General features: G+C 43.8%; 1 protein-coding gene across 5 annotated transcripts in view; it reads left to right on the forward strand.

Moving 5' to 3' along the window:
* LHFPL2 (lipoma HMGIC fusion partner-like 2) overlaps positions 1 to 26576 on the forward strand; it is a 171746-nt gene that overhangs the window by 62600 nt on the left and 82570 nt on the right. For 4 of the 5 annotated variants that reach the window (XM_018053681.1, XM_018053680.1, XM_018053679.1 and 1 more), the window contains exon 3: positions 20012 to 20069. The gene's annotated coding sequence lies outside the window, so the exon portion shown is untranslated. Of the gene's footprint in view, positions 1 to 5708; positions 5831 to 20011; positions 20070 to 26576 lie in introns of those variants that run through there. The other variant, XM_018053683.1, reaches the window with a different exon arrangement.

Below are 26576 nucleotides of genomic sequence, written 5' to 3' on the forward strand. Positions count from 1 at the left end.
CACCCTTCTCTAGAGCTTTTCAAATAGTAATTACTAGAAAACACAGTTTATCCTAGATTAGTAAGTGGAGAACCCTAAACTGAGTGGTGGAATAGAATTTAAGGATCAACTCTTTTTTTTCCCCTGTAAAACCTGGACATTTCTGCCATTGCTTTATTGAATGTGTCTGCCTGCCTTGTTGGGGATAGGAGCCGGGGAGGATGGGGCCTTGCACAGGCTCACGCCTGGAACACTTACACACTCCAAGTGGGAGTCTCTTTGCAGACTTGACTGCCCCAGTGTATCACTGTCTTGTGGTGACCGAGGAAGCAGAGACAGAGGCTGAGAGCCAGAAGCACACCAGCTCTGGGAAGCTCCGTGCACTGGGCTGCAGTTCCTGCGTTCAGACACTGCGGTTCCTCTGTACACTCGGCTTCTGCAAAACCAGATGGGGTAGCCCTCTGCTGTAAATGAGGCAGCAGGAGACCCAAGCGGATGACATGGAACAGCCGCCGCCAGTACTTGCCTACTGCCTCATTGTTAGGAAGCCGTCTCACTTAATCCTCACAGCTGCCCAGTGAGGTGGCATGTTGATGAGCCTGTGTTAGGAATAGCTGAGCTCTTAGAGGTTTGAGTCACTTGCCCCAGGAAAAGGAGACCGAAAGGGCAGCTTGTGACCACACGTGGTAATTATGTCCCCACACTGCAAGTAGTGAAGCCGGTACTTACCCCCAAGAGTCTGCCCTCCAGAGTTGATGTGGTTCCTTCTCCTTAGCTCCTTCAGAGAGGTACAGCCTTGGATGAAAATGGCCTTTCCATCCCTTCCACTTGAAGCTCTGACACTGGGAGCTCGTGTGAGAAGGGTCTGACCGCAGGCCCCATCGGTAGCATGGAGTCAATAGCCTGTCTCTGTGATTGTTGTAAGTGATCCAGGGAGACCAACGCAAGGGCTCAGTTTGTCCACGAAGAGGAGGAGGAGGTTTGTTGTAACTACTAAGGTCCTCAGTCCTCTTGAGGTTTGAGTTCTGGAAGATTCTGTCTCCCTTGATGAATGGCTGGGATGTTTCTACGCGGAACACTTATTTACTCCTGACCCTCTGGTACTGCACACACCCACAGTAGTTTCCTGGGGGCTAGTCTCCAGGGATCACAGCTTTAGAACCTCTTTCATCATCTGTTTCCTATTCATTCCACATACCCCCAGGTTCAAACTTTCAAGATTCTTCCACCTCGCCAAGCCATGGAGACAGCTGGGCCTCTGGTTCTTGCTCACCCTCATGCCTTTCTAAGGCCAGTGGGACTCATAGTCTCTGTCCAGAGCTAAGCTTTTAATTCATCCTTGAAAGATTTATGGAGCATTTTTGTCCCAAGCAGAACCAAATGCTTTATATCCCTGTGTGTCACTTAGCCAGGAGTGAACACATTATCCTCTTGTCTCATTTCCTAGAAACAGGTAGAGACAGGCCCACAGGAGGACCTAAGAGCTGAGGTCACACTGCTTCCCTCATTTGCGTTGTCAACGAGAAGTACTTCCTGACAGATGCTGCTGTTCTTTTTAGCTTTCTCAAGAAGTTTTTCATCCTGGCTGTCTTTGCTTTCTCGTTTACTTATGGGAAGCCAAAAGAATATAGGAGGCTCTATTCCTAGTTTTTCAGTATTAATCTAAATTTTATGAAAATCCTAAACTGATCAGCTCCACCCTCCCCAACTGAAATCTCCTTGAGCTTAAAATGCCATCTCCTTTTTCAAAGTCGCCCTTCTTAACGGCTTGCCAAGAGTTCAGAATCATTTGGGCTGGATCATTTCAATATAAACTAAGACTAAAGATCTCTTATCATCTAGAAGAAAAGCCATTTTTAAAACTGTCATTCCTTTCAGAAAAAAATGGAGAATGAAAAACTAAGCCATTGATATGACAGAAAAAATGAAAATTTGATGAAATGGGGAAAAAATAAGTTCCCTTATTTTTAATTGTAGGGCTTCTGTTCGTGCAAAGTGACCCAGGAATAAAGAAGTAGCCAGTTTGAGTTGAGCTAGATAAAGATGAACAAAAAAGTTGAAAACCATTGAGTTATTTGCCTTCTCATTTCCTTTTATTGCGAATGGAATGGGGCTTCTCAACCAGCATCTTCCTTCTGATTATTACAGATGAGGAAGCTTCAGGGACTTGCCTGATCTTTTACTTCACCTGAAGATCCCTGTCACAGTCCTTGATTAGATATGCTAAGCTGGAACATAAATAAAGTATTAAGTGAGATTCTAAGAGCAGTTTTTTAAGACTCCTACTAATCAGTCAGCCCCCTCAGTTAGCCAGTGTAAGTCACGCATTATGGTAGGCATTTCGACTTGGCTCGGTCCTGAAATCTGAAATTATTAACTGTGGCTCTAGTAGTTGCTCTGTTCTGACCCATGGTACAAGGAAATGGCCAGAGAGTAAAATGGCAAAATCCCTGTAGCTGGGACCCTTCATAAGCCTTTTTGCTTTGTTTGAGGCCAGTTTTCATCTTTTTTTTTTTTTTTTTTTCAGTGTTAGCAGCTCAGTTGTGTCCAACTCTTTGTGACCTCATGGGCTGTATAGCCTGCCAGGCTCCTCTATCCATGGAATTCTTCAGACAAGAATACTGGAGTGGGTAGCCAGTCCCTTCTCCAGGGGATCTTCCCAAGCCAGGGATCAAACCCAGTCTCCTGCTTTGCGGGCAGACTCTTTACCATCTGAGCGACTCAGACGCAAAAGGATGGAGGAAATAAATTACACTTTGGTACTGAGATTTGAGTTAATCTTTAGTATTATACCAAGTGTACCTTCTCAGAACGGTCTGCTTGAGACACAGCTTTCGTAAGCATTCTCCCAGATCATAGCATCTAGGTAGCAGAGAGCTGGCCCTGGAGTCTCTGAGCCCTCACAGTGCTCATGTATGTTATTAATGGATCTCATGATAATTTTGCCTTGTTAGAGGACCTGTGGGTAAGAAAAAGCATGATACCGGAAACCTAGCATGTAAGGCGGAGTGGAGAGTAATGGTGTCGGAAGCCTTGTACTAAATGATTCCTGGAAGGTGGTTCCCGGAGGAAATTGACAATGAAGTGAAGCTGTTCATATCACCCCTTGATCTCTTAGTGGAAGAAGGTACCCCAGGTGGAGGAAGAAGCCTCTGAAATATATATGACCCAAGCCATTCCCAAATGGGGATAAATGTTCTATACTAAATGATTCCTGGAAGGTGGTTCCCAGAGGAAATTGACAATGAAGTGAAGCTGTTCATATCACCCCTTGATCTCTTAGTGGAAGAAGGTACCCCAAGTGGAGGAAGAAGCCTCTGAAATATATATGACCCAAGCCATTCCCAAATGGGGATAAATGTTTCTATTTGAAATGGAACTGCCAAAAGCTCCATACCAGGAATCTTCTTTCTTACAAAAAAAATGAAATTATCAACTATTCCCTGGTTGTGGGCGATCAGTTCCAAACCCTGCTAGAAAGAGTCTGAACTCAGCCTCATTTGGACTAGTTGGCAAAAGAGAAAAAAAAGGAGGTCTTTCTCCTCCTTCTTTCTGCCCCTTAGGTCATAGATTTTTCCTACTCTCTCATTGCTTTTGAAAAACTCCTTTTTCAAATAATAACATTTGAAATATTTGAAGTAATATTGCTTTTATTCTTTCTGTGATTGATGTCTTGTCTTTGTCATAAAGGTTATGTGCTGGCATTCCTATCTTTACATTGATCCTGTAAAAAGGTGAAATGCAAACCGCCATGCCAGAGAAGCAACATAATTAATGTCTTTGTGATGCTGTCCAAGTTCTTGAGAAACTATTAGAACTGGATTATCTTGGTGTTTGCCAGTTGAGGTCAAGCCAACAACTCTGCTTGTCTTTCTTTCCCAGAGGGCACGACAAGAAAAGACAGAAAAGTTCAAGGAATTAAAAACAGAGCTTTCATTAGGCTAGCATTTGAGGTCAGGTAAACATCTCTGTCGAGTTTCATTGAAAAATTCCAGGAGGCCAAGGGCAAAATCTCCAGAAGACTTGTTTCAAGGAGTATAGCTCAGTGGAATTTAAAATAATTTAGGAAATTTAGGAAACCTGAGTATGACATTTCTTAGGGGACATTTAGAAAAACAGAAGGAAAAGGACCCCAAACCCCCAAATTTCTTCTCATTTGAAAAGTGTGGAAGCCTGGGAATGATTTTCCAGGGTGACTAGGAGAGACCTCTTCATTGCACACGAGTTTCTTTCCAGAGCCCGCACAGTGTTCATGTATGTTATCGATGGATCGGGTGATAGTTTTGCCTGGTTATAGGACATATAGCTAAGAGGAAGCATGCTGAGGTGGAGAGTAATCATGTCAGACACCTTGTACTGAATGATTCCTGGAAGGTGGTTCTTAAACTTGTGAATTTGAGTCATGAATGCAGACACCCGTGGAGCATATAGGGTCACCTGGGCAAAGAGAACGGCAAAACAACAAACGGCGCAGCCGTCCTTGTAACTCGGGCACACGTCCCGTGTGTGTGCTTTAGCCTATAGCAGAGTTCTTTGCGGTTCACTTTTGTGTTGTTCCAGTTACGAGTTTCAGGGTTCAGATGACATCTTTAACAAGAGCTAAGCTCTTGCTCAACTTTTTTTTAGTAAGTTGAAAGCAACAGTCCCCTCTGACTCTGAAGGAAATATAAACCACAAGTCAGACGACCAGTGGAGATTGTGGAATTTCTGTCCCAGAGATCTTCAAAAGCAGAGCATGAAAGTTAGGTCACTTACCTAAGTCTGTTCGGGGGCTAACCAAGATGACACTTTGCAGAGTTCCCAGTTCATAAAACAACTCATGTTAATATTTTTATGTCCGTAGAACACAAGGAAAATCAGTACTTTGTTCCATTATCTTTTTAAAAACTTATTTAAATTTTTGTGTGTAATACAGTTGATTTAACAACATTGTGTTAGTTTCAGGTGTACAGCAAAGTGACTCAGTTATGCATATACATGTATCCGCTCTTTTTTTCTTTTAGATTCTTTTCCTGTATAGGCCATTATAGAGTATTGAGTAAGTTCCGTGTGCTATACAGCAGGTTCTTAGTAGCTGTCTATTTTATTATATAGCAGTGTGTATATGTCAGCTCCAATCTCCCAATTTATCCTTCTGTTCCACTATCTTTTGGCTTCTTAAAAGTGTGTTGACTTTTCCATGCCCTGGAACGACTGTGTCTCTCATTTGTGTTGTAAGGCTAATGTTGCTTGTGGAAATTTGGGAGTGAGTAGGAGGGAGGAAGGAGGAAGTCCTTTTAGAAGATGACATTCGATCTTTTCAGAGGATGGCACTGGGAGGTCACTTGGCTTCTACAGAGCTGGCTTGCCTGAGCATATTAACAAACTCCCCAAAGAGCGGCGTTTAGCTTGAGGGCACTTCCTGTAAGGAACTGGTGCTTTACTAAATGATCAAGCTTGCTGGCTTTAAACAGTCTATAAAATGAGAAGAGGTTGGTTGGTTCATTGTCATTGGAAGCTGTTAACTTTACAAAGTTAAGAAGATAGTCGGAAACAAGATTTTTAAATCATCTAGCTCCACTGTGAGTCCATAATGACAAAAAAGAAAAAGTCAGAAAGTTGTCTTGTGGCATGCCAAACCACAGTGAGCATTGCTGTTGATGACTTGATGAATTCCCAGTGTCCCCGGGGCCCTCTGCTCTCTGCAGACTGCATCCAGCGCTAGCCTACCACGTGGTGATGAAGGAGCCTCCCTCCCGCCTACTCACCTTAAAGAGACACTGTTGAGCATCTGTAAAAAAAGAATTAGTTTCTTTAAAAATGGAAGAAGTTACAAGCCATTAAAGGTGCTGAGCAGACGGGAAAACAAAAGGTAAAATTGGAAGGATTTTGTGTGTGTGTGTGTGTGTGTGTGTACCAGTAACTTGTGAAAACCTTCCATTCTTTTTAGTGAAAATTTAACAGTTTTCGGAAGGCTAATGTCCTGTGTGACTCTGTTTCTTAAAATTGTCCAGTCAGTGTAGCATGGATTTCATACATTCCTAGGGACCTAGAAACGAAAATATACTACCTTCCCTTTGTTTTACTTCTCTTTGTCTCTTTTGTTTGTCTTATTTTCTCGGATAGGCAAGAGTAAAGGAGAGAACGCTAAGTTATAACATTTGGTTTTAGTGCTGTTTTCTTTCCTTGTTCCATTTTAAAAAGGACATATCCATTAAAGTAAGACCCTGTGTTTTGAGTTGTTTCTCTCTTTTAACTTTCCATTCATTTGAAGTTGGCTCTGCCTTGTGGTGGTTTTCCAGATGTTTGTTTATTTACAGTGAAACCCTTTCTTTCAAATGAAATCTTGTGTTTAACTTGAATATATGAAACAGAGAAAATATAGCTGTTCTTGGGGTCTCCCCTCAGCCTCCTCCCATCTCCTGGTGCCTGAGGCACAGGGCCCGGGAGGGCACCCCAGGGCCCGAGGAACCTGGTTTTTAATCCCCTGGCATGAGCACCGGTCTAGGAGAGAGTATGCAGTTTGCTGACCTCCAGCTTTGCCACCCAGACATTTTTTCCTCACTTCACTTCTCTAAGTTCCCTGCTTGGAAAAACAATGGCTTTGTATCTGAGCATCCCCGAGGTTCTTTCTGCCCTCCTAACAGCCAGCAGTTCTGAAGTGTACACAGAGCTCTGAGGCAGTGAAAAGTTCAGTGACTGAGGAATGCAGACTCCGGAACGGGAGACCTGGCTCAAGGAAGGATTGTCCCGTGCCCACGGGAAGGGTTCATGTAAAGGAGAGCACAGGAACCAGAAGTCAGGCAGCAGAAGAAATGTCTCTGAAGAGAGTGTTTTCTGGAGATTGCAGTGAGGCATCCTCTGACACACGGGCGTGGGAGCAGAGGGAGGGGTTTGGGCCAGGTGGGGGTTGCTGTTTAACCACTGACTGCAGTGGTAGGTCCTTGGCTATTAGAGCTTCCCAGGAAGCTAAGTGGTTAAGAATCCGCCTGCAAATGCGGAGATGCAGGTTCGATTCCTGCATCTTGGAAGATCCCCTAGAAGGGGAAATGGTGACCCACTCCAGTGTTCTTGCCTGGGAAATCCCATGGGCAGAGGAGCCTTAGGGCTATGGTCCATGGGGTTGCAAAGAGTCAGACGCAACTGAGTGAGTAAGCACACATGCCCACACTGGGCTGTTGACAAATAAAATGATGTTCCCGCACTAGAGAAAGTTCTGTCCTGTCACTGTGTGTGTGTGTTAGAAAATGCACTGAAGTCTAGTTTAAAAATCTGCAGCCAGTTAACACGTTTGGTTAAGAGAATGGGGATGGTGCGGCCAAGGTCAGGGTTCAGTCATTCGCTCGTGGGCCAGCTAACTGGGCAGGGCTCTGGAGCCAGACTGTACTTTTAACCCTGACCAGCTGCTCCTCACATGTGTGCCAGGGGTCACAGGGAGGGTCAGAGAGCCTGGAAGGATTTCTGAACTCAGCTTTTCCTCCCGGGACCTTGCAGGCAGGTCCTGGTCAGGGAGGGCTTGGTGTTTTATCTTGTGGGTAGGGGATGGTTTGGGGGAGCACACAGTCTCCATCTTGAACAGCCTTGAAAATCTAAAATACTCTTTGTGAGCCAGGGTCTCAGTGAATTCTGACTGTGGGTCTTTGCAGTTTGAAGACAGAACTTTCAAGGCTAAGTTACAATAGAGATTACTGAAATAATGCTCTATAGTTCTTGTGACTGCCGGCCTCCTCCTCGTTTGGGAATTGGGAGAAGGGCTGGCATTAGAAAATAGATCTGTTTGTATTTTAACCCCTTGAAGCCCATTGTTCTCTGTAGCTGTTCTCATTTCTTCATTGAAACACCACTTTGTAATTAAAATTGAAAACACTTGGTTTTCATCTGTAAAAGAATAGCGTACAGGAATCTTATGCAAGTTGTTTTTAAAAATATGATTCCAGTGCTCACAGTTCCCCCAGAGAATGGTTCTGTATGAATAGATTTTACTACTAATTAAACACGGAACAGTTTCTCTTGTTTCTTAGCATAAATACAGTCACGTATGAAGCCTACATAGGATTTCATCTTTGCCGAGGGAAGCAGTTAGCTTCAACTGTCATTTGTTTTCTATGAAAGATAGAAAAAACAAGTCATCTGAGCTAAAGTATCTCCAACACTTTTCTTGAGAAGAGACATGTTCATTTTTGTAAAAATTACAGAAATATAAACCTTGCTGCTGCTGCTGCTAAGTCACTTCAGTCGTGTCCGACTCTGTGCGACCCCAGAGACGGCAGCCCACCAGGCTCCCCCGTCCCTAGGATTCTCCAGGCAAGAACACTGGAGTGGGTTGCCACTTCTCCAATGCATGAAAGTGAAAAGTGAAAGTGAAGTCGCTCAGTCATGTCCGACTCCTAGCAACCCCATGGACTGCAGCCCACCAGGCTTCTCCGTCCATGGGATTTGCCAGGCAAGAGTACTGGAGTGGGTTGCCATTGCCTTCTCCAAGTATAAACCTTACGTACGTCTTAATCTCTGCACCAACCAATCCTCACAGTAAATGGTCCTGCTCTCGAGCCAGTGGTGAAAATGCATGTAAAAGTTATCATTTTAAGACATCTGTTGGTTTTTATCCCCAGAATTAATTTGTTTCAGGCCAGTGGCTTCCAAAGTGTTTGTTTTAATAGCGAGTGCTTTCAACAAACAAAATTTTCAGTGGAATTTTAACATTTAAAAAAAAAAAGATAACCGCAGAGACACTGAGGTCCTGGCTGGGGACGCCCTCTTTCTCCTCCGCCCCGCCAGCGACACCCCAGGGCCCCGTGCCAAAGGACCCTCTGCAGCCGCGCTGGGGGCCGGCGCTTCACCCAGCTGCTTCAGCGGGTGTGCGTGTTGGTGTTGGGCCTCCCCCCGCCTCCTTGACTAACTCTTCTGAATGGCACACTCCTGGTGACGTCTGTGTCCCCAGCACCGACTCTGGGTGCTTATTTTTAGTTAAGCGACAGTTAGTCACAAACTTAAAAGCAAACCACCTAAACCAACCAGTGATTTTTTTTTTCCTGTCCTGAAATTGGACCTTTCCACTTGACTCATCTTTTGAGTTTGGCTCAAATGCCATATTTGTCACTCGTTTTTAGTCTGTGCCAGGAAGTTTTTCTCCCAGTGAATTTACGTTCAAATCTGTAATAACAGTGCTTGCGGTAGGTTCGATGCTCATGTTCGCCAACCTGGTAGGAATGAGCTTTTCGTCTTATGCCGCATTCTGAGTAATTGTGTTCCTGCCTGCCTGCTTTCTGCTGTTGGAATAACATAATAATGCAGCACTAGTTCACACGGTGGGTAATGCTGGAGTATCTCTTAATCAGACTGATCAGACTGGAGTAACTCAGAATGCTACGCAAGGAAAAGAGCCCCCTCTAAATACACGATTCTTGAATCAACGCTTTGAGAGTAGGGTGGCTCTAAGGATTGTCGGTCTTAGTCTGACGAGTTGTTTGTATATTGCAAAGCATTTTTCGAGCACCTTCTGTCTAGAGTAATTTGGCTAAGCCTGGAGGAGACAGACCAGCTGTTTCACTTGTACTCACTCCTTTAGTGTGCATCCCTGTAAGGTAGATGCTATTAATTTTGTTTCTTTTTTAACTCTATGATAGTCAGCTCTTCCCTTACTCTGGGATAACCTCACCCTTAACTATGACTTCAGTCACTCCTGATAATTTCCCAAATTCTGTGGACTGCTCTAAACTCTTCAGTTCCTGCACTTTGCCTCCTGGCATCCCCCCTAATTGGCCACCTAACCAGTTACGGTTGGCCCTCCATACCCCTGTGTTTTGCATCCACAGATTCAACCAGCCTTGGATTAAAACCTGCCAATACAGAGGGGCAGCTATACTTCAGACTTGAAAAGCCTCAAGGAGCAGATGGAGGCGACCCTCGTGTGATCTCCTTTTCCCCCTGAGTTTCTTTTCTTGATCCAGACATTACCATCTTCCTCTACATGTGTTATCAACCGACACTAACTCACTCGGTCTCAGGTGCTAGTCCAGATATTAGGTGTCCATGTAGCACAGACTCAAGCTTTTTCAAGGTTTTGCTTTAATGGAGCTTGCACTTTAGTGGACAAACAACTAACTTAAAACAATAAAAAACGATATCCGTACCTATCTATCGGGAGAAACGTCAAGAACCTCAGATATGTGGCTGATACCACTCTAATGGCAGAAAGCAAAGAGGAACTAAAAAGTGAAAGAGCCAGCTTAAAACTAAATTTTAGAAAAACTAAGATCATGGCATCCAGCCCCATTACTGCATGGCAGATAGAGGGGGGAAAAGGTGGAAGTAGGGACAGATTTCCTCTCCTTGGGCTCTAAAATCACTGCGGATGGTGACTGCAGCCATGAAATCAGAAGACAGTTGCTTCCTGGAAGGAAATCTATGACAAACCTAGACAGTGTTTTAAAAAGCAGAGACATTTCTCTGCCGACAAATGTCGTATAGTCAAGGCAGTGGTCTTCCCAGTGGTCACGTACAGTTGAGAGAGTTGGGCCATAAAGAAGGCAGAGCACCAAAGAATTGATGCCTTTGAACTGTGGTGCTGGAGAAGACTCCTGAAAGTCTCTTGGATAGCAAGGAGATCAAACCAGTCAATCTTAAGGGAAATCAACCCTGAATACTCATTGGAAGGACTGATACTGAAGCTCAAAATCCAGTATTTTGGTCATCTGATGTGAATAGATGACTCATTGGAAAAGTCCCTGATGCTGGGAAAGATTATGGGCAGAAGAAGAGGGCAATCAAAGGATGAGATGGCTGGATGGCATCACCAATAATTGACATGAACTTGGTCAAACTTCAGAAGATCATGAGGGTCAGAGAGGCGTGGCATGCTACAGTCCATGGGGTCACAAGGGGTCGGACACGACCGGTCGACTGAACAGCAGCAATACCTATTTATCTAGACGTGTCTGTATCTACCCATTCATCCTTTTGTATGGATGGCTGTCAGGCAGTGGTGAGACACCTGGAGAAAAATACAGCAGGGTGAGGGTTCTGGAGACCACGGGGTGTGTGTTGTACTCTTCAGCAAGCCTGGTCAGGGAAGGAGGTGGTATTTGCACAGAGACTTGACTGAAGTGAGGGGATAAGCCATATGCGTATCTGTGATCCGGAGGCAGGCCTGACTCACCCTCTGTTAATCCTTGCTGCTCAAGGACTGAGTCATAACCGTTTTTTTTAATGTTGCCCGAGCCGTAGCTTGTAACTGTTAGCCAGCAGATGGATGTACGTGGACCTGGGAATAGATAAGGAAATGATTATTACCCAGTGTGCTGGGTGTGGCACAGTCATGCCTAGAAGTCTGCATGGACTCTGAGAAGAAGCAGATGGGAAGAAGGCAAAGGCAAGAGTACGTTTAGAGTTGGTCTCGCAAAAGATTTACACTTGAGGTCGGTCTTGAGCAGAGTTCCACGTGTGGAGTTGCGGGGTGGGGGCATATAGGGGTAAACAGGGTCTGATTTGGAAAACATAGCATCAGATTTGGGGTCAAACCAGCCCACCAAGAAGGGGAGCACAGCACTGTGACTTGTGATGGGGAGTGGTCAGCAAACTTAGGACAGGTGACCTGGAAATAGGTGTGTGTTCTAAGAGGATAAATTTGTTAATCTGACCTTGAATGCTGTCCTTGGGAAAGAATAAAAGGGAGAAAGAATCTTGAGTTTTCCCCTTTCCCCCTTTCCCAGGTAACCCCGCACCAAGAATGTTCCTTCCCTATATCCCCCTTATCCGGTGTCCTTTTCTGATTTTTAAAGACAGCTTCAGCAAGGATTTGTTGTCTGAGGCTATTGCAGAAGCCTCTGACAGCTTCACTGGAAGATCAGTCATTATGTGTTTTGGGAATAAACTCTGCTGTGTCGTGCCCCCAGGAAGGGACCTGGTGATGCCTGGAAGCTCGAGGGAAGGGAGGCGGGGCTGACCTTTGCTTCTGACCCAGGGTGAAGCTGTCTGGGAGGAAGGACAGGTTGTCTTTCTTAAGTGAAGGGGCGTGGGCTCTGGGGTCACCCTGGTTCTGGACACTCACTGGGAACAGGATGAATGTGCAGGGGGGACCCTGCTGGAACGATCTGGTGTCTTCCATATGCAGCCTTGGCATTATTTTGGTTTTACTGTGTTTGCCTTGCTTTGCTCTAATTTGTCAGGGCAGGTTTCCGCCACCTCCCACTTTAAGTTTTGTTTGGAAGACTTTATACAGTGATTCCACGACAAGAATTCTGGTGTATGTAGTTGTTTTTATTCTTTAATACCAAATCTTTGCATTTCTCTGTGGCACGCAGGTTCGCCTGCTCAGGTAAGCAGAGCTGGTTGACAAGCTCAGATCGTCAGCATGCTTCCTTCCATCCCTCCCTGGAGTGCAGCTGCTGGGCTTCCTTCTTCCTTGGGGGCTGGTGGTTGTCATAAGCAGGCCTCGTTACATGGCTCCTCTGCCGAGGAGTGTTCAGTTCAGTCGCTCAGTCGTGTCCGACTCTTTGCGACCCCATGAATCGCAGCACGCCAGGCCTCCCTGTCCATTTCCAACTCCCGGAGTTCACTCAGACTCACGTCCATCGAGTCAGTGATGCCATCCAGCCATCTCATCCTCTGTCGTCCCCTTCTCCTCCTGCCCCCAATCCCTCCCAGCATCAGAGTCTTTTCCAATGAGTCAACTCTTCACATGAGGTGGCCAAAGTACTGGAGTTTCAGCTTTAGCATCATTCCTTCCAAAGAATACCCAGGGCTGATCAGTGTTAGGATTGACTTTTATTGATGTTATACTATGTGAGATTTAGTGCCATCATAAGCTTCCTAAAGAACATTTTATCAAAGGTTCATGTCCCCTTTGCTTTGTTGTGATATGGATTTTTACAGATTTCTTGAAATGTTTGTCCTTGAAACTGATGAAAGCTGTGTTGTACAGTTTTCATTCAGTTAATGTTTGAAGTGACTTTGTCCTCCAGCCTTCATTCAGAGGGGGTCCTCACTCGTGCCCTGGTGTCCCTGTCTGTGGGGTGAATGAAGATCCTTTTCATTGTCTCTGCACCACCAAAATCCCGTTACCTGCTCACTAAGGTCCAAGGTTTAGCAAAGCTCAAAGCCTTTGATTCTGAAGGCGAAAGCTTCAGGTACTAATGGTCAGCAGTGACCTACGTACATTGTGGTGTAAGCCACAGTTCCCAGCCCTTCCTGCAGTCAGGGTCTTGGGGGCGCACCAGCCCTTCCTGCAGGGTCTTGGGGGCACAGTGCAAGCGCATCTAGGCAGACGGTTGCTAGCAGCACATGAGAGGAAGTCCTTTCCTGGAAAGTAGCAAATACAGCCTCGTTTTGGTCCCTTCAGTGCCTGGCAGATGCCTCCCCAGGTGCCTAGTAATTTCTGGGTGGAGAGTGGATAAAATAATGGACAGGTAAATGCTTCCATTCACGTGTAAGATAATGAAAAGGGTAAGTATTTAAGCTGGGTTTTCAAAAGCAAACTATCCTGTCAGTAGAGCTGTTTTGCTTAGAGACAGTCTCCTTTTCTCTGATTTCTTTCCTGTGTTTTTGGGTAATCACAAATCCTTTAAAGGAAAGGCATTTCCAGAATGGCGAGCTGGCCTGTTCTGATGGTGTATCAGCCCTACCCCTCAATGACCTTCACTTCTGTGATGGCGATGCCACGTGAGGATTTTCGAGAAGCATTCCTCAGCTCAAACAGGCTCATTCCTGGACTTTACAGGGTTTATCATTGATGGCCAGCCTTGGAGCAGTGTCTTTACTTGCTGTACACATGCCTTGGCCTGTGTGAGTCCATATTACCCTCTTTGGAAAGCTTTTGAATGAGTAGACTTTCTTTATTTTGAGTTTAAATCTTGGCGTCTGTTTTTCAGAACACTAGTCTGTTATTACTTAAGGCTTATGCCCAGATTTGGAATGCAGGCTGCTAAGAAATGTCAAACAGAAAGAGCTTGTCAGCACTGATAGTCCAAGTTTGTCATGGGCTGCCTTTTGGCCTGGCGTGTGCCCTGGGCGTGCTGTGCGCACCTGCCCACCTGTGATGACCTGGATCTGTCAGTCTGAAATGATCTGTTCTTGAGCAAGTGGTTGTTGGGGGTATTTGATGAGGTTTGCTCATTGCCAATGCCTGACTATATTCACAGCTGCTTCTCTCTTGCAAAATGATCATATGCCTATATGCAAGTTTAAAAATTAAACAAGAATGTTAAGAGTAGTTGTCACTCAGAGGAGAGTTTTTCAGAACTAAGGAGCTCTTTAATTATGCACACCCTCCTCCACCACCTGTATTCTAAGGATATTCCAGGACAGAATACATTCATGGAGGTTGGTCCAGACACTGATTTTTTTTCTGCTTTTAATTGGAGGATAATTGCTTTAGAATATCTGTGTTGGTTTCTACCATACATTAACACAGATCAGCCGTAGGCGTTTGTCTGACCCCTCCCTCTTGAAACTCCCTCCCATCTCCCACCCCATCCCACCCCTCTGGGTTTTCACAGAGCACCGGATTGAGCTCCCTGCGTCACACAGCAAATTTCCACTGGCTGTCTAATTTTACGTGTGGTAATGTATATGTTTCCGTGCCACCCTCTCAGTTCATCCCACCCTCTCCTTCCCTTCCTGTGTCCACAAGTCTGTATTCTATATCTGAGTCTCCATTGCTGCCCTGCAAAGAGATATATATATATCAGTCCTGGAATATATATATATATATCTCTCCATATATATGCATTAATATATGATATTTGTCTTTCTCTTTCTTACTTCACTGTGTATAATAGGCTCTAGGTTCATCCACCTCATTAGAACTGAGTCAAATGGATTCCTTTTAATGGCCGAGTAATACTCCATTGTGTACAGGTACCACAACTTCTTTATCCGTTCATCTGTCGATGGCCCTCTAGGTTGCTTCTGTGTCCTAGCTGTTGTAAACAGTGCTGCGATGCAGACAGCTGGTGTGTTGAAAATGTGCCCACTAAGGACTGCCCTGCGAGGCCAGTGTGACCATCGCCCCCTGTCCTTCCATGCCCTCTGTGTCCTCTGGTGCCTCTGGGGCTTTCTCCACCTTCTGGAATCCTGCTGTCCCCTCTGCCTGATCACCTTCTCCATCCTATAAACCCAGTGTTCTGTCTTCCCCGTATCCTTTTTCTGATGATCTTTGGAACATTTTCCTAATGCAATCATCCATTGGTTTACACAGTAAACATTCCTGAAATGTGCCCCCTGCCTTGTGCTATGCTCAGTGTAGGAGATAAAATCCCAGTAAGCTAGAGTTAATTTTATTCACAAGGTATGGTAGATTTATAACTGAATGTTGGGGAATGACCGACAGTCACGTGAATGGGCATAGCCTGGCTCTGCGTGCGTAGTAATAGCAGGCTTGGTGCGCAAACCTGTCGTGTTCAGAGGCAGTCTGATTGAGTCTCACTGGTTGCCGGCTCCTTGGTAGGCTATTTTGTGCTACCCAGATATTTTAAACCTTACCCTTTAAGAGCTTCATGTTGATGTCAGGACTTTTGAATTGAGTCATTTCTCCTTCCTTAAGAGTAAAAGGAAGCTTCTGTGATGAACATTTGGCTTATAGTCTGTGAGGTCTTTGAAAACTTGAACTTCAGGCATTCCCTGTGTGGCTGAGTGACGGGGCAGGCATTGTAGAGGTTCAGGTTCCCAGCATTTCACTTGATCTAACACAGTCCAGCCTTTGGCAATCTGCCACCCTCTCTACTTGGTAGACAGGTTATGAAATTTGACACTCTTACATCTTTCTTGGAAACCCTTGTAACTTCAGCAGCCCTTCAACGGCTGACCCATTTCTGTTAAATTCCTGTTGTCAGACCCAAGTGTGAGGTTATCTCAGACCTGTTGTCAGGATAGTCAGTGCATTTCATTGACTTTAAAAAAAAAAAACTATCAGCCTAGTCCTTGAATGACAGTTTATACTTTGAATGCAGAAACTGGACACTGCTCTTTGTGTTTACTACGCTGCCAGCAACTTTCCTGAAAATGTGAACCGAATTCCCCAAGCATGTATTATATCATCATAGCACAGTAAAGTAGGATTTAGACAATTCCTTTAGCTGACACATGGAAGCAGAGCCTTAGAGAAGTGTGTCTACCAAAAATACAGAGAACTTCTTTAGTGAGCTAGGAGGGATGCTTTGTGAAATAGGTGGTTCAGACGGCAAAGTGTCTGCCTGCAATGCGGGAGACCTGGGTTCGATTCCTGGGTCGGGAAGATCCCCTGGAGAAGGAAATGGCAATCCACTCCAGCACTCTTGCCTGGAAAATCCCATGGACGGAGGAGCCTGATAGGCTACGGTCCATGGGGTCGCAAAGAGTGACTGAGCGGCTTCGCTTTAGCATATTTTGCCGTCAGCTAATCTGCTTTAGGATTCCCCTCCAGGCTTCACATCTTTGGGGCCATCATCGCCCCTGTCCTTGATAAATTAAGTATGAGGGTTTAAAAGCATCGTGTCTCGGTTGTTGCAATGCTTCTTGGTTGGAAAGACACTGGACTTGGCAGTCACAGGTCCTAGGTTGGAGCCCAGATTCTAGCATTTACTGTGTGGTTCAACTTAAGTTGTTCAGATTCCTACTCTGTAAAGTGGGGATGATAAATAAGGTCTGCTCCTACCCCAACTCCAGCAACCTCTACTCCTACTGTGGATCAAGTGAGCAAATGAATTGCAAAGTGTCCTGTAACTTACGCAGTGCTCTGCTGTGGGAGCCCCGTTCTCGTCAAGGATGGGTTTTGTGAACTCGCGCAGGGTCCCTGAAATGCCTCTTTCTGCCAAGGACAATTACTGAGGCTTTCCCTTCTACGGGTATCTGTGCTCACAAACAGCTGCCTCTTCACCCACCCAGGGGCAGCCTGGACCTCTCTGGGACAGCTGTTTCTGATGACATTGTTTCTTCAGTTAAGCTGAAACCCAGCCTCCTAACTTCCAAGATAATTTACACTTCTTGGTTCTAGTTTTACAGAGTAACACGAAACAGTTCAAATCAGTGCACATGTCCAGTTGTAGAAATGTATAACTGAGAAGGGGGTCTTAAACTCAGCTTCCTGTTTTTGGCAATTCAATTCAATAAATAAGAGCTGGGGCCTGTCACGTGGGTGCTGGCTCCAGCTCTGAAGGCGGCTATTGTTTCTCCTCCTGATCTCCGGAAGTGGAACCAAAGGGCAGGGGACCAAATGGGGATGAATGGGAAACAAGAACTTTTAACTCCTTCATGTGCAAAAATATAGTGGTTTAATTTTTTGGAATTATTGCTAGAAGAATAATACCTGCATTTATTGGGCTAGGAATAATTGAAATAGCTCAGTGGACTATTAATCTGCAAGTGGACTTACTGATGAGCAGTGTGACTTTGAGGAAGTCAGTCATTACTCTGCAAAATTAGTTTCCCTCAGGTTTAAAGTGGGACTAAAATTTTCTGCACTGCCTATATTATATTGCTGTTAGATATGATATGTATGTGGATTCAAATATTCGCTTCTATACGCCATGTAACTCTTGGAAAATTCTTTAAACTTCTCTTTGTCTGCTTCATCTTTTAAAAGAGCATTGGTTAGTATCTACTTTAGAGTTTTTGTGAGGAAAAAAATGAGTTAATTTCCATGAAGTACAATAGAGCAGTGCCTGACAGCTAATGTCTAACACATTAAATATTTTTTATGAACTTTTGAGGGCTCTGTGATATAACATTTTTTAGTCTACTGTGTTTTTTTATAGCATCAAAAAATAAAAATAAACTGTAACATCTTGTTTACCAAGCAAATCTAGTAACAGAATTGGCATCGTTTATCTTTCTTATCACTTTGGTAATTTCACAAGATGTGACTTGGTTGTCAGAAAAGCTTTATCATGATATTGAAAGCTTACTCCCAAATACCTTACTTCTCTGGACCTCAGGCCAGATTTATGTATTACCGAAAAAGCCCTGATGCTGGGAATGATTGAAGGCGGGAGGAAAAGGGGGCGACAGAGGATGAGATGGTGGGATGGCATCACTAACTCAATGCACATGAGTCTGAGTAAGCTCTGGGAGTTGGTGATGGACAGGGAGGCCTGGCGGGCTGCAGTCCATGGGTTTGCAAAGAGTCGGACGCGACTGAGTGACTGAACTGAACTGATAAATTACCGGAGGTGTTTTTTTCTTTGCGGTGTAAGTTTGGAAAACTTAAAGTGGGGATTGGGATGGTTTTAGGGGCGCTAGTAGTAAAAACCTTCCTGCCAATGCAGGAGACGTAAGAGTCTCGGGTTCGACCTCTGGGTGGGGAAGATTGCCTCGAGGAGGGCCTGGCAACCCAGTCTAGTGTTCCTGCCCAGAGAATCCCCTTGGACAGAGGAGCCTGGTGGGCTACCTTCCAGGGTGTCATAAAGCGTCCGATGCGACTGAGCACGCAGGCTCAACTCTGCTTTCTCTGTTGCTGGCTGTTAGGGCCTCCAGAGTTCTGTCTTAACTGGCCAGAGCTTTGCTTGTGTAAAAGTCTCTACAAAAGAGACTTTTCAATGTTATCTTTGATTTGAAAATGTCCTAATTCAGGTATTTTTGTAACCCATTTCACTTTTAGAGATAATGAAACATTGATCAAGAACTTCATTTCTAACAGACCCATTCATAATAATCCTAGTGGCTTATTTCACAGAAGCTATTTCCAGGTAAAAACACTGATCATGACTTCCCATGATGTTCCCTGAAGGGGTAAAATTAAACTGTGGGAAATGCTTGGAATTTAACTAGTAACTAACTTATAAAGAACCTTTTAAAGAAATCATAACTCTCCTAAGCTATTATATAACAAAAGACCTTATGAGTTCAGAATTCTTTTATGTGTGTATTTTTCTTAACTGAAACCCAAGGAGTATTATTAAGTATCTTCAAGTTTATAACCGAACTAAAGTGGTTTCTTTAGACTGAGGAGCCTTTGAGTCCCGTGCTGGCTCTCCAACCTCAGATCCAGTCTGGGTTAGTGTTGATGCTGCATCTGTTAACCTGTTATCTGGATGTGACCTTTTACTCAGATACTGTATTATGTTATAGTCCTGCATAGCAAGATTAGGGTAAACATTTTTAAACATACATAAAGCACAGGTTAGTTTTATCTGCTAGTCAGTTTCTTTTCCAGACTTTTACATTAAGGTATGCCAGATTTCTATTTGGGGAGGTGATGAATAGACTACATAGAGAGAAGGGGGTGCTTTCAAGGGACCACGTGTCAGAGGGAAAAGAGCGTGATTTGGAAGCCCTGCTTCTCTATGATACCAGGGAAACTTCTCTGCTGCTTTCATCATGTGTTAATGGACCTGCTCTCTGTCTGCAAAGGTTAGAATCTGGTACCACACAGTCCTGGGTGTACAATAAATTCCCAACAAATGGTAACTGTGACATTTTATGTTAGAAATTTGTTCCATTTATGTTTAATATTTCAAAGCAATGCTGAACGACATTTTGGTCTATTTTGTGATCATTCTAATGGGCTTATAATTTTCTAAGTTTACCTAAGGACTTTGAGAACACCAAAAGGAATACTTGATTTTGAGATAAACTAATCATTAAAAATTCTTCTTCTATTTACTGTGTTAGAGTTTTAATGACCGTTTTTCCATTTCTCCAGTCATTGACATCCTAGTGAATTTAGCTTTAAAAGAAGTTAGCAGAGTAAGCGAAAAGGATATAAAGTGCTGCCAGGATAGAGTCCTCAGTTATAATTTTCTGTGTCATCCTATAATTCATTTCTGGATTGTCTGGGCCTCTTGTGCTTGTTTATAAAGTACCCTCAGCAGGTTGTGAAGGATGTCATAAAGCACGTGTTCATGGGCCTTCCTCACTGTCCTCTTAGCTTTTCTAGTTCTCCAGCGGTTTGGATCTTGTGTTAGCGCATCGTGTTCTTAGGAAGGGGTGGCTTCTTTGTAATAACAAGCAAAACTTTATGTGCATCCTGCAGACCTATATTTGAAACATCACATATTTTAATGAGATATAAAATTGCATGGTAAGTCTTCCTTGTGTGTTTAAAATAAAAAGTAATTCTGTGTTCGATTTGTTTCTCCAGGTGGCATTTTTCTGAAGTTGCTCATTGAGACTTCTCAGCATTCCTACAGATATAATAGGTGAGTCAATGAAATCAGATGCCCTTTCCAGGTGGGTAGCAACTTACTTCTTGAAAGAGGTATAGTGTTTCAAACTTTTGGGCCCTAGTTTTTTTTTTGTTTTTGTTTTTTGCTAGATACACCACTTTGATGGACATACACGAATGTTGTAAAGGACTCTGTAAAGTTTCATAAATGCTATTAAGTTTAATGTTGTAAATTCCTTACTTCAGTCTGACATGGTTTGTTCTGTCACCATTTATAAACAAGTTTCAGGGCTCTTTATAATGGGAAAAGCTGGCTTTAGGTTGTCTTTCTTTTTGAGCTTCTCTGTGGACCGTTCACCCTTTGTTATCATTTCTCTCTGAAAGGGGAAGAAGAGATGGCTAATTCAAATTACCCAATTGTATCACTTGAAGACAGCTTGGGTAGAGGATTTGCTTAAATAGAAGTTAAAAACAGTTGACTAACAATAAGTGATTTATGATTAACTCTATAGATTTTAACTTATAAACATCACTTTGAGAGAATATTAGTAACAATACTGAGGCTGAGTAACCTCCCACAAGATGCATTCAATGAAATCAAGACAGTGGAATAATAATCATCCTCAAAGACTTTGCTCTAGTCTGGTTCTCAGAGGGCAGAGGCCTGTTCAACCTGGCCTACAGGGCAGGTCCCCGACCTCTAGGATCTAATGCCTGACGATCTGAGGTGGAGCTGATGTCATAATAATAGAAGTAAAATGCACAGTAAATGTAATGCATTTGAATCATCCTGAAACTATTCCCACCCCCACACCTACCCTGGTGCATGGAAAAACTGTCTTCCATGAAAGAAGACAGAAAGGTTGGAGACTGCCGCTCAAGGATCCTTGCTCTTGTTATGAACTTCCGGGTGGGACTCAGGCCGAGGAGCCAGTGCTTGGTATGTATTTGGGACTGACTGACACCCTGCCCAGGAGGGTCCACTGTGTGCAGGGGATTTGCGGAGTATTTTCACAGATATCGTCTCATTTGTGGAAAGGTTATCTTTTTAGTTTTCTTGATTCTGGATAAGGAAAAATTGCTGTTAATATCATGAATTGAAGTACTGATTTCTCAAATGTTCTTAAAACTGTCCTAAGGACTGCTGGTTGGGTTAGCTGGGGGAGCTTGGCTTGTTTTTCTGGTTCTTTGTTTCTTTAATGGAAACTGTAAGCTCTGATGAGTGACAGAATTATTTGAGAAAAGTTCCTGCTCATGGGAAAGCCAGGGCTGACCCAAGACAGGTGGGTGTCCTGTTGGCATTTTATCAAGCTGATAATCTTTAAATACCTGCTCTGTATTTATTTAGTGGGGGTGGGAGAAACTGTCTATTAACAAAGACTACTAATGAAAAATACATACTTCTCCCTGAATGTTGAAAATAAGGGATTTATTACCTGTGCTGTTCTGAACCAGGTGTTCTGAAACCTGTTTAAAAGTTGGGTGATAGTAACAGTGTGCCATGCACTGCTCAGGTCCAGGTTTGCAGAGGCCTGCCAGCCAGGCGACATGGAGTTGGTGTGGGGCCTGCTTTTCCGCATGTGGCTCTGCGAGGGGAATATTCTCAACAGAGACAGGCCTGTGCCGCTGAGGAGTGTTTATTTCCACTCAGAGGCACTGTCTCCTTGAGTGAAAGCAGGTCTGGTTGCCATTCTGCCCATCATGTAAGGAGTCGAGTGTACCCCCAACTTAAGTGGCTCCGTGTTTCCGAGGTATTCCAATGATGATTTAAGACCCCTCTGTGAGTTGTCACTCTGGATCAGTGCCAGGCTGGCCTGTTCAGTCCAGCTCCGGGGAAAAGCCAATTCCATTCTGCCAGTGCCTTCAACAGCTAAGTTATGTATGCCCTTGAATTCCCCGTCTCTGAAGATTTAACCAGATAAAACCAACCTGCTGTGTACCTCTCTTTTTGTTTTTTAAATTATGGATTCATCCTGTATAAATATATAAAATATTACCAAATCAGGGACATAAGAACAACCACTCTGATTAACAGCATCTGAATTACAAAGAAATCTGATCCTGCCTTCTGTTACCTATAATGACTCATGTTACATCAGCTTGGTGGAAGGTTTCTCTGAAGCAGAGAGAGTCTTTGTGGTTTGGGGAGAGCCTTGACATCGGGAGGCCCTAGGCTGAGACTCTACCTTGGCTGGACACAGATCTGGCTTAGAATTCCAACTGTGGCACAAGCTGGCCATGTGACCGAAGACAGGCTTCTTTACCTGATGGAACTCTCATCTCTTCATGTGTGGATATGACTTCCTTCCAAACTGGTTTGGAAGATTGAACGCAGCAAGGATGGCAGTGTGTGTGGGTACACAGTAGATGGCTAGTACCCTGTGCCTGGCTCCTAATACCAGATGCCTAGGATGGAGGGTGGGGAGGCCAGCTCTGCCAGAGAGCTCCCGTGCCTCACTGGTAGAGTGAAAGCTGATCCCCACTCTGTTCTGCCCTGCCGACTCCAGGACAATTATGCAGAGCCTTTGAAAAGTAGGAACTCAGGGTATATGGTTGGAATGAGGGGGTTTCTAATGGCAGGCTTTTTTCTTTTTTCAATCTAGTCAGAATTTCTGAGCTTGAATCCTAGATCTGCACTTTATCATTAGGTATATGACCTTGAATAAATTATTAACACCCTCTCTGGCTCTCATAGGACTGCTGTGAGATTAAATGATTGTGTGTAGAGCAGGATGTACGAAACGAGTACCTAGTGAATCTCGAGAAGTGTGCCAATAACTTCGCCAGGATCCTTTTAGAAGGGAGGCAGCGTGGCCGACTCAGAAGACTACCCATGGTTTTAAAATGTCTCCAGTTCGAACCTCAGCTTCTTGGACTGCCTTTTCCATCATGCAAAGCTAGTCTAGACCAGGGAGGATCGTCTTTGTCACGAACAGACTGAGAGTGACTGCATCCTGCCATGTGATACTCACTCGTTCAGAAGCGGGGAGTGTTGGGATTTGTTCTTCCTGGATTTTCTTCACAAGTGAACAGATCTTTTCTCGTCCAGGGGAATTCTTACTAGAACTGACCAGATAAGCAAAGAGAAAGTTCTAGACCTGTATTGGCCAGTGTGGTGGCTGCATCTGGCTGTTGAGCCATCTGAAATATGGCTACTGTTGACTGAGGCACTGAATTTTTCATTTTATTTCATTTCCGTTCCTTTACAATTTAGAACTGATATTCAGTTATTGGTAAGCTTTTATGTATTTGTGGGAACAACTTGGGCGTCTGCTTTTCAACTGTGAATTTTACAAATCTAGATTAAGTGCTTCTGAGGAAAATTTAGTGCCTGAGCTGAGATGTGCTGTAAGTGCAAAATATATATTTTGAAGTATTAGAAAAAAATATGTCAGCATTTTAATACTTTAATATCGATTAGATATGAAAATGATAATATTTTGTTTATCTTGAGTTAATATTATTGCAGTTAATTCCTTTTTTTTAACGTTGCACCTAAAATTTCAAAATAATGTACGGCGTGCTCACGTAATTTTGTTGGACAACGCTGCTCTAGATGATCCTTGAAAGAACTGGATAATTTCTCATTTATTAAGTGAAGTACAAGGTTTTCCAATAGACTGCAGATTATGAAAGTGGCTTTTTTTCTTCTTCTTCTTCTTCTTCTTCTAAGATATTGTTTATAGTCTACCAAGTAACAAGCTTAGAGGAATTTTTTTAAATACTTAAAATTGGAAAGAAAAAAAGGCACCTAGCAGATGTGTTATCTGTACCTTATGTGATACAGGCTGAGGCTCTGTGTAGACGTCTTGGCTGTAGTCTTTCCCCTCTGCCTTCTTATGAAATGAGGTAGGGAGACACAGCCACCCGCCAGAATATGAACCCAAACGCTGTTTTTCAGCTAAATATTCTCCTTCTTTGATGATTGTTGGCTCTACACATGATGCTAATACCCTGTTCCCTGGGTCACATTTTGTCGTGCCCCAGGTCAGTTTAGGAACTGTCATCCGGGAGGAATCTGTGAGTTTCAGTTACCTGTAGCGAAGAGCACTCTCTCCTGACTGCTGTTGTTTAGTTGCTCAGTCGTGTCCAACTCTTTGCGACCCCATGGACCAGAGCCCACCAGGCTTCTCTGTCTGTGGGATTCTCTAGGCAAGAATACTGGAGTGGGTTCAATTCAGTTCAGTCACTCAGTCGTGTCCGACTCTTTGCAACCCCACGGACAGTGGACTGCAGCATGCCAGGCCTCCCTATCCATCACCAACTCCTGGAGTCCACCCAAACTCATGTCCATTGAGTTGGTGATGCCATCCAACCATCTCATCCTCTGTGTTCCCCTTCTGCTCCTGCCCTCAATCTTTCCCAGCATCAGGGTCTTTTCAAATGAGCCAGCTCTTCGCATCAGGTGACCAGAGTATTGGAGTTTCAGCTTCAGCATCAGTCCTTCCAATGAACACCCAGGACTGATCTCCTTTAGAATGGACTGGTTGCATATCCTTGCAGTCCAAGGGACTCTCAAGACTCTTCTCCAACACCACAGTTCAAAAGTATCAATTCTTCGGCGCTTAGATTTCTTTATAGTCCAGCTCTCACATCCATACATGACTACTGGAAAAACCATAGCCTTGACTAGATGGACCTTTGTTGACAAAGTAATGTCTCTGCTTTTTAATATGCTATCTAGGTTGGTCATAATTTTCCTTCCAAAGAGTAAGCATCTTTCAATTTCATGGCTGCAGTCACCATCTGCAGTGATTTTGGAGCCCAAAAAATAGTCTCTCACTGTTTCCACTGTTTCCCTGTCTATTTGCCATGAAGTGATGGGACCAGATGCCATGATCTTAGTTTTCCGAATGTTGAGCTTTAAGCCAACTTTTTCACTCTCCTCTTTCACTTTCATCAAGAGGCTCTTTAGTTGTTCTTCGCTTTCTGCCATAAGGGTGGTGTCATCTGTATATCTGAGGTTATTGACATTTCTCCCAGCAATCTTGATTCCAGCTTGTGCTTCATCCAGCCCAGTGTTTCTCATGATGTACTTTGCATATAAGTTAAATAAGCCGGGTGAAAATATATAGCTTTGACATACTCCTTTTCCTATTTGGAACCAGTCTGTTGTTCCATGACCAGATCTAACTGTTGCTTTCTGACCTGCATACAGGTTTCTCAAGAGGCAGGTCAGGTGGTCTGGTATTTCCAACTTTTTCAGAATTTTCCACATTTTATTGTGATCCACACAGTCAAAGGCTTTGGCATAGTCAATAAGGCAGAAATAGATGTTTTTCTGGAACTCTCTTGCTTTTTTAATGATCCAGCAGATGTTGGCAATTTGATCTCTGGTTTCTCTGCCTTTTCTAAAACCAGCTTGAACATCTGGAATTTCCTGGTTTACGTATTGCTGAAGCCTAGCTTGGAGAATTTTGAGCATTACTTTACTAGTGTGAGAGATGAGTGCAAGTGGAGTGGGTAGCCATTTCCTTCTCCAGGGGGTCTTCCCAATCCATGGATCGAACCTGAGTCTCCTGCTTGGCAGGCAGATTCTTTACCACTGAGCCCCCTGGGAAGCCCTGAAACATTCTAAACAAGCAGATAAAGTGATTGTCTAACTTACTGGACATATCTAAACCTGAATGTTTAATTCTGTTTCTGTACCAGTTTAAGACGTTTCTAAAAGGCATTTTTCTCGCTTATTCAATAAAGTAATAGACATAAATAGGAATTTGAAAGAAATGAATGAAAGCATTCTAACACAAACGTTAGATAGTTTCAACAAACACTTAGCCAGGAACTATGTCAGAAGCTTAACTGTCCTGGTCCTGTAGCACCAGAAATAGAAAGGGATGAGTGCTGGCTTGAAGTTTAGTTGTACTAGTTTTGCATGAAACGTGAGAAGATAGTGCAATTAAAGTGATCAACATTCTGTCTCACGTTTATGCCCTTGGTGACACTGAAGTGTATTCTAAGAGGTGGGGGAGGAGGGTGTTAGATTCAGAGTCGTACTGGTCTGGGTTTGAGCCCCGGCTGTGTCACAGTGGGACGGGACTGGGGTTTCCAAACTTCTCTGATCGCGTCCCTGCTTAGTCAGTGCCGACGACACTAGCCACTTTGCTTGTTAAAGTCTTTCCATTGTATTTACTTGATCTGTGACACCGGCACCCGTCTGGTTAATACACATGACGAGTACCTTGCTGTCCTCATACTTTGCCAGACTGAAGAAGTGAAGGAGAGTTTACTGTCCAGTACTGTAAACTCTCTCCAAGAATTAAGCATGATTGATATTTATATATTAGATAGAAACCATTATCAAATTTTGTGAAGAATCTTCAGCTAAAGAAAGGTAGCTTTTCCTTGCAGAGGTTAACTGTTATGACATTGAGGTTTTTAAATTCCAATATTAGAGTATATTAAGAGAATGCATTTCTGCCAGCAGCTCACAAACAGTTAATAGACAAGGAAAAGACTTAGTGAGAGAGGCTATAATAAGCCTTCTCTTCTTACTGAGGGTAGATTGGACATAATGTATGCTTTCTGAATAGAAAGTGAT

Source organism: Capra hircus, chromosome 10 (genome assembly GCF_001704415.2).
Source record: "Capra hircus breed San Clemente chromosome 10, ASM170441v1, whole genome shotgun sequence".
Taxonomy (NCBI): domain Eukaryota; kingdom Metazoa; phylum Chordata; class Mammalia; order Artiodactyla; family Bovidae; genus Capra; species Capra hircus.